Below are 8,939 nucleotides of genomic sequence, written 5' to 3'. Positions count from 1 at the left end.
TGGACGGTTAACGCTTGAGCGTGCGGGTGTGTGGCGGCGTAGTTGCGCTTGCGCTCCAACAGTTGCGCTAGCGACGGCTGGACGGTGCGCTGACAGACACTGGTGGACAGGGCCGAGGACAGCGGAGGTGAGGGTGTGGGTGCAGGCCATGAGATGGTAGTGCCTGTGTCCTGAGAGGGGGGTTGTATCTCAATGGCAGGTTGGGGCACAGGGGGAGAGGCAGCGGTGCAAACCGGAGGTGGTGAACGGCATTCGTCCCACCTTGTGGGGTGCTTGGCCATCATATGTCTGCGCATGCTGGTGGTGGTGAGGCAAAGGTTGCACACCACTGTTCGTCGGTTGTCAGGCGTCTCTGTGAAAAACTGCCAGACCTTAGAGCACCTTGGCCTCTGCAGGGTGGCATGGCGCGAGGGTGCGCTTTGGGAAACAGTTGGTGGATTATTCGGTATGGCCCTGCCTCTACCCCTGGCCACCGCACTGCCTCTTGCAACCTGCCCTGCTGCTGCCCTTGCCTCCCCTTCTGAAGACCTGTCCTGAGTAGGCGTTGCAAACCAGGTGGGGTCAGTCACCTCTGCTCTTCCTCCGAATCCTCTGTGCGCTCCTCCCTCGGACTTACTGCCCTCACTACTACCTGACTGCAAGACAACTGTGTCTCATCATCATCGTCCTCCTCACCCACAGAAAGGTCTTGAGACAGTTGGCGGAAGTCCCCAGCCTCATCCCCCGGACCCCGGGAAGTTTGCAATGGTTGTGCATCAGTGACGATAAACTCCTCTGGTGGGAGAGGAACCACTGCTGCCCAATCTGAGCAGGGGCCCGAGAACAGTTCCTGGGAGTCTTCCCGCTGCTGAGCATGTGTCATTGGAGTGGAGTGAGGAGGCTGGGAGGAAGGAGGAGCAGCAGACAGAGGATTCGGATTTGCAGCAGTGGACGGAGCAGAACTGTGGGTGGACGATAGGTTGCTCGAAGCACTTTCTGCCATCCACGACAGGACCTGCTCACACTGCTCATTTTCTAATAAAGGTCTCCCGCGTGGACCCATGAATTGTGCGATGAATGTGGGGACGCCAGAAACGTGCCTCTCTCCTAATCGCGCAGCAGTCGGCTGCGATACACCTGGATCAGGAGCTCGGCCTGTGCCCACACCCTGACTTGGGCCTCCGCGTCCTCGGCCGCGTCCACGTCCTCTAGGCCTACCCCTACCCCTCAGCATGCTGTATTACCAGTGATTTGATTTCCCAGGCAGGAAATAAATTGGCGCAAGCCTGCAGGCCAAATATACTTTTTTCCCTTTTTTTAAAAGGAAAGGCCCACTGCGTCTATTCAATGAATAATAAGTTTAATAACTGTGTTGTGCCCCTGCAAATGTGTCACAGAACTTTAGTGTTGCAGAGTTATTAACTAGAGCAGAGAAGGAATTTCACAGGCAGGAAAGAAAGTGGCGCAAGCCTGCTGTAAAACGTAGCTGGCTGCGTCTGATTTTTTTACGTTCTCCGCGCAGCACACACGTACCCAGAGCCCTGAGGAGTGTCAGAGGCAGGCCAAATATACTTTTTTCCCTTTTTTTTTAAAAGGAAAGGCCCACTGCGTCTATTCAATGAATAATAACTGTGTTGTGCCCCTGCAAATGTGTCACAGAACTTTAGTGTTGCAGAGTTATTAACTATGGCAGAGCAAGGAATTTCACAGGCAGGAAAGAAAGTGGCGCAAGCCTGCTGTAAAACGTAGCTGGCTGCGTCTGATTTTTTTACGTTCTCCACGCAGCACACACGTACCCAGAGCCCTTAGGAGTGTCAGAGGCAGGCCAAATATACTTTTTCCCCTTTTTTTTTAAAAGGAAAGGCCCACTGCATCTATTCAATGAATAATAACTGTGTTGTGGCCCTGCCTACACAATTCTGTCCCTGTAGTATCAATGCAGGGTGCAATGCTCTGCACAGCAGATTTTGAGAAAAAAAAAAAAATGCAACACAGCTAACAGCAGCCTGCACAGTACTCCACACGGTTAAATGTGGCCCTAGAAAGGACCGTTGGGGTTCTTGAAGCCTACACTCACTCCTAACACTCTCCCTGCCTAACCACCACTTCTGTCCCTAATGCAGGGTGCAATGCTCTGCACAGCCGATTTTGAGAAAAAAATATATATATCCACTGCTAACAGCAGCCTGCACACAGGTAGATGTGGCCCTAAGAAGGACCGTTGGGGTTCTTGAAGCCTACACTCACTACAAACACTCTCCCTACAGCAACTCCAATAGAACAGCACTTTCCCTCAGCTAACTCACAAGGCATCTGAGGCGAGCCGCGGGAGGGGCCGATTTTTATACTCGGGTGACATCTGATCTCCCCAGCCACTCACAGCAGGGGGGTGGTATAGGGCTGGAACAACACAGGAGTAAGTTGTAATGCCTTTCCTGTCTTTCAATTGGCCAGAAAAGCGCGCTAACGTCTCAGAGATGAAAGTGAAAGTAACCCGAACACCGCGTGGTACTCGTTACGAGTAACGAGCATCCCGAACACGCTAATATTCACCCGAGCATCAAGCTCGGACGAGTACGTTCGCTCATCTCTAATCCTAAGCAACACATTGTCAAAGAGACATTGGACCAAACAGTGAAGATCTTTAATCTTTCCAAATGTACACTCAATGCTGCTGAGCTTTCCTTCCTATCGAAGGATCTTTCATTCTGTCCTACCGGTGCTCCAGACAGTTGCCAATTATTTAAAGACTTAAATAAATGTATTTGGAAAATCACTCTTACCCATCATTTCTCCATTCTTGCTAAGATAAACAGTCAGATCAGGGTGCCAGCACAGCACAGAGACACATAGCCTCTCCACAATAAAGCTTGTTGTATTACATTCTCTGTCCTCCTATCCAGCATGCCTGTTGTTTTTTGCATTTTTAAGTTTACACATAGAAACACTGACCATGCTGTGGATGGTGGACTGCGGATACAGTATTCTGCAAACAAACATGTTGTGCCATTGCAGAACAGTCGGAGGTTCCAATATTCCTTTATTCTTTTTTCTTTGACAACTCAAATCCCTCTGCGCTATAGAGAGCTCCTTTATTTGTTTATTATCACATTTTAGATCTTTTTACACCAGGCCTATCTTCCCTAGTGAAAATAATATAGAGAAACAGAGTGTTGTGTCCAAGTTGTATATAATGTCCTAAAAGGATGAATATGCACACAAAGTAAAAATGAGGATGACACAAAACAGTATATAAGGATACCAAAAAGTGTGGAAATAGGGAATCTGACTGTGACCTACTAATGCAAGGAAACCTTAGCTAAAAGTGGGGTGCTCGCCCTGATAAAGGCAACCCCACATTAGGAACCTAGGGGCAACTCTGACTCTCCCTAGTTGGTGATAGGGAATGTGAACAAAAAAAGATTTCACTCCAATATATGTCTGACAAATGTACAGGAGATCTGATGTAACAACATTCCTGATTAAATTAATAACCAGCCAAATTGATAATAATAATAATAATAATCTTTATTTGTATAGCGCCAACTTATTCTGAAGTGCTTTAGAGCTGAACTGAGAAGCAGGATAAGACCATTAACCTCCTACCTGACCAAAATACCTTCTGACTGAGAGTATAACCATCGTCCTTTATAAGAAGGAGCCGGAATAAATATGTACTAACTAAAGGTGACTGGCTGGCTGGGATACACACCTCCCAGCTGACCAATCAATCCATATACTGACACAAAAGTGTCCCCATCGGCATCCAGCGGCAAAATGAACTAAGAATGCGGTGGCGAGAGGATCACACAATATCATCATGGTCCTGATCCTCCGACATGGCAGGCAAGCTATGCCACGGAGTTCGCATTGCTAGATTTGGGTTGTTATGCTGACATTTCTGTAGCTGTAGTTCGTTAACCTTACTGTATATTCTAATTTCAGTGGTATAATATGCACAGGGGTGAGTATTGGAGTAACATATGCAGCACTGACTGATATGAGATGGGAGAAAAATACAATTTAGGTAAGTTGTTATTTATTTTTGCATGTATTTTAAGAACATGATGATTGGAAAACTCAGTTTCAAGATTTTTAAAATAGCTACAATTGCAACCAGGAGCAGGAAACAGACAACTCTGGAGCACACAATTCTGTTCTAACAAGTAGAATACCATGCAGCCTTTGTTCACACTGTGGAGTTTGTAGTTCTGTCACTTTTGATGGCAAGAATAGCACAGCAAGTATCCTTATACTTGCATTCTACCCAAAGAAAACCAGTCAATGGGTTCCACTTGACACTGTTCTGATTTGTTATACAACAGGTGTGGCACTTCATCATTGCTTAAAAGTTTGAACTGTAGCCATGGAACAAATGTGAAAATATCTTGAAATCTCATGCATATAGAAAAGCAGTATGCATACAGCAGTGGTTCTTAATCTGGGTTCGACCAAACCCCTGGGGTTCGGTGAGTTAGTTTCATGGGTTCGGCAGAGGTCAAGATACACACACCATGTATTACCCTACGCATATGAAACGACGAACAGAAAATGATAATTTTGCAAACTTTTCCCTATTGGACGATTCTTTAAGTAAGATCGAAGACGTGTCTGGAATCGGAGACATTTCTGTACTTGGGGAACTAAAGCAAGAAATTGCCATGCCTTTAGATAAGTTTGCAAAGTCTCTTGATAGATACTTCCCCACCAGAGAGTCATATCGAGCATGGATGAGACAGCCATTCACCCAGGTGTGTAACTATAGAGGGTGCAGGGGATGCAGTTGCACCCGGGCCCAGGAGCCTCAGGGGGCCCATAAGGCCTCTCCTCTCTATATAGGGAGCCCAGTACTATGAATAAAGCATTACAGTTTGGGGCCCTGTTACAGGTTTTGCATTGGGGCCCAGAAGCTTCAAGTTACGCCTCTGCATTCACCTTTAGTGTTGCGATAGCAGATGTCAATGATGAATTCCTTGGCGAAATCATTGAACGTCAGCAGAGTCAGGTTCAACAGCAACTCTTCAGAACAACAATGCTCTCAATGTTTTGGTGTCACCGAATAGTAGCGTACCCTCTTTTTACTAAGAAAGCCCTTCAGATACTCTTATTGTTTGTTACAACGTATCTTTGCGAGCAATCCTTTCCAATAATGGAGGACATAAAAAAAGAATAAAAGGAACAGACTTTGTTGCGAAAGTGATATATGAGAGTGGCACTTGCCAAGGTGAAGCCACGCATTTCTGAACTTGACGCGGAAAAGGCAACAGCAAAAGTCATTGATTTGCCGTAAATATTAATTGAGTTCATTGTGTACAACTGATGCATGGTTCATTTTGTGCACTAATAAAATATACTTATATTTTGAATTTGAAAACAAAAAATCACCTTTCATTTTTCCAATTACAAAGGGTTCATTGAACGCACGTATAAACCTTGTGGGGGTTCAGTACCTCCAATATGGTTAAGAATCACAGGCATAAAGCTTTTGCAATCACGGTTGGTGTCCTCCAACAAGCTATTATAGAGCCATAAACACACTATGTGACACCATATATAGTGTCATAGGGTGAGCATATTCCTCTGTAGTATAGCATGACATGGAACATGTCAACATTTCTTTCCTTAAGGGGAAATATGCTGTCCTGGCATCCTGTACCAAGATACATGCCCCCCTCATCTCTAGCTATGCCCTTGTATAGCCCTGTATAGACTTACGTTATACCATTTTAGTCTCTATGGCTGTGCTAAAGTGAGTACTCTTTATATAGAGTTATGTTACTGTACTGGAAAATTCTTTACATGTCTACTTATAAAACATAGACTAACAAAATCATAATTCAGACATATTTTAGTTTTAATTGACTTTGACAAATACATTTCTCATAAGAACACACCAAGCAAAAGATTACAGGTGTTAAAAAACAATGCAGCAAACTTGCAAAAATGGAAGAACTTTTAGATTGATTTTCAGTACTAATGTGGCATGAACTTTTGCTCAAGTTGTTTTAAAGATTAGCATGACGTGCATGAAAATGTATTATTGATTCTTCACAGGAAACTGTACTGTACACCCAGCTCATGCATTATTGATTAGAGCACACTCAGTGATAACCTTTTACTTTATCATTCAAGGTAATTCTTTTCCCACGTACTTGTCTGCTTACAGATTGAGGTTCAAGTTTAATTGACATATGTAAAGACATCTAATATATATATGATGTGGGATAACGTGGTGACATATGTTCTTATGTGTTAAACTGGTTTATAAATAATTAAAGGCATGCATTAGTAGAAGCATCTTCTTCACAGTGCAGGTACTGAAAATGAAGCTCAATAGGATACCAAATAACAACATTATGTATTCATTTATATGCACCTTAGCTCAGTGTAATCTATTTACTTCATAGGGATTAAAATATCATATAATGTCAAAAAATTGCAACACTTTTACCATCTTTACCTCTAATAATGTCCACATGCAAGAATGGGAAAATTCAGTATTAGGCTTTGTTCACATCTATGTTGTGATTTCATTTCATAATTGAAGCCACAACTCTGTACCGGATGCTTTGTATAACTCAAACCAGAGGCACGTGGTAAAGCCGGCTGTGATACTGTCTCAGTGTGATGGCCATAGCACAGAAGTGGGTCTGGGATGACCACTCGTGCCCTGTCTTCAGATGCTCTGCACTGATATATAAAAAAGTCTCTGCTCTTGTGGGGCTTGGTTGGTTGTTTCCCAAGCCGGCCAATTAGCCTTTATTGTAGTATATAAATTTTGGACCCTCCTCTCAGAGGGCGCCAGTTATTCCTCTGCAAGATGGAATTCTGGTCCCTCCCACATCCTCTTGGTGCTATGGGAGCTGAAAAAAAAAGGGGAGGGGAGGGAGTCTCCTGGCTCCGTTGCTCTTGCAGAGGACAGCTGGCTTCTATTTAGTTATTAAAGCCAAATAGAAGCCAATCAGCTGACCACTGCTGCAGAGTCCATTCACACAATGCACTCATGGGAATGGATGAGAAAACATTAAGTCCGGAAGGAATAAGATTGCGGCAAATTTTTTCACGAGATGCGCTTTGCATGAAAACGCATTGCCTGTATGAAAGAGGCTTAAGGATGGGATTAAGAACCTGGGGTAAAATGTTGTTCTACTGGTCTCCTATTAAAGACACAGCTATGGGGGAGATTCTTTCTGCTATTACTGGGCTTAGTTGGTCGGCAGGAAAGTCATTTCCCCAGGCGACCAATTAGCCTTTATTGAAGTATATAAAATCTGGCCTCTCCTCTAATAGGCCGCCAGTTATTCCTCTGCAACATGGAATTCTGGTCCCTCCTGCATCCTCCTGGTGCTTCCCTCTATTACGATAAGTTGCTAATCTTAATGCTGCGTACTGTTTGTTACACATTTGCTACCCAGGTTTACTGTGAATATTAACATCTGTCATTAGTCACCCACTTGTACCACCTAGGGAAAGTCTTAGTAGCCCCTAGGTTCTGGATATGGGCCTTCCCTCTCAGGTAGATGGCTCTGCTTTTAGGCAGTGTTTTCTGTATTAGTATATAGACTTCTGAGAAAGTGGAGGAAAATAGTTGATCTCTGAACAAATCTGGAAGAATTTGTTTGGTTATTTTACACAATTTTGACTGCAAGATTAGCCTGAAGTGCTGAGGTTTTTATTAATCTTTGTATGTACAGTACTTTCTACATTAGTATTCCTTTAAAGTAAATGAGATACAGATTGTAACATTCAAATCAGTACTTGGAATGTAACATAATAGCATTTCAGAAAGCAAATTGCGTTTCCTTCACTACAGTGTCACCATGTATTTCTAACAAAGAATAGTCATTTAAATAGATTTGAAGCATAAAATAAACGTGAACAATTTTTTAAGTCAGTTTGTCATTCAAAATGTTAATGCACCTTGTTAAAGCGATTCTCTGTCCATGTATAATTATACATTATGTCATAAATCGTACTATTTCTACTAATCATATTATTACCCTGGGTGGGTTTAGGCTGCATTGTAATTGTATTTTTTATCATATTCCCACTGATAATTAAGATTAGTAAATGACAATATTTTGCCCTAAACCACTCTTCTTGTCTCAGCCCTTTGATATCGGTATTGAGAGCACATACGTATTAACCTTGTATTCTCTTTGAAGTTCCTTGGATAATTTTAACGGCTTCCAATGAGCTGACATTTCTGTTTTCATTTGCACTTGTAGAAAACTGTGCATTGAGAACAGTAGCTTTTGCTATAACATTTCCTTTGCTTCTCTTACAATGTAGATAAGCAACAATATAGTGTAGTGATTGCTTAGATGCAATACTAGAGTGTTTTTTTTAAAGCATATGATCAAGTAGTTGATGAATGATATGATATTCCTGCTGAGAAGATTGTCTGGCCATTGCCTTGATTCTTTTATGAAAAGCCATATCACTAATCCCTGGTTTACATTGACCAAGTACCTTGGCCCAGTTAATGGGGTCAGTACTTGACTTCCCCTCACATTCTTTTGCTTATGTTTTTATTAGTCAATTAACTTGACTAATGAATATAGTACACATTGTACTAAGGAATTAATTGGCACAGCACCCTTAACAGTGTAACATACTGATACAGAATTCAAAAAAGCTTTATTGGCTATTGCCTACAATAGAAGCTTTTTATTAATACGCCTAAGCTCCTCAGAGGATGCAGAGAGTGTCTAGAACAGTCTTCCATACAAAGCCAGTGGGTCCCCTCTTGTTCATTGTGTGAATGGCCCATGAGGCTGCTGTATAGCATATCTTCTTAATGTTGTTAAATCTATCTCAGGAAAGATGGCCGCCCCCATAGTCATGTATAGGCGACAGAATAAAAAGGTCTACAAACATAAAATAATAGATTATAAAAATGGAAAATGTTTCTTCATCTGGTTTTAATTATTCAAAAAAATGTTGGTGATCTAGTCCTT

This window comes from Eleutherodactylus coqui, chromosome 8, assembly GCF_035609145.1.
Source record: "Eleutherodactylus coqui strain aEleCoq1 chromosome 8, aEleCoq1.hap1, whole genome shotgun sequence".
Taxonomy (NCBI): domain Eukaryota; kingdom Metazoa; phylum Chordata; class Amphibia; order Anura; family Eleutherodactylidae; genus Eleutherodactylus; species Eleutherodactylus coqui.
This window is presented reverse-complemented; position numbering follows the sequence as displayed.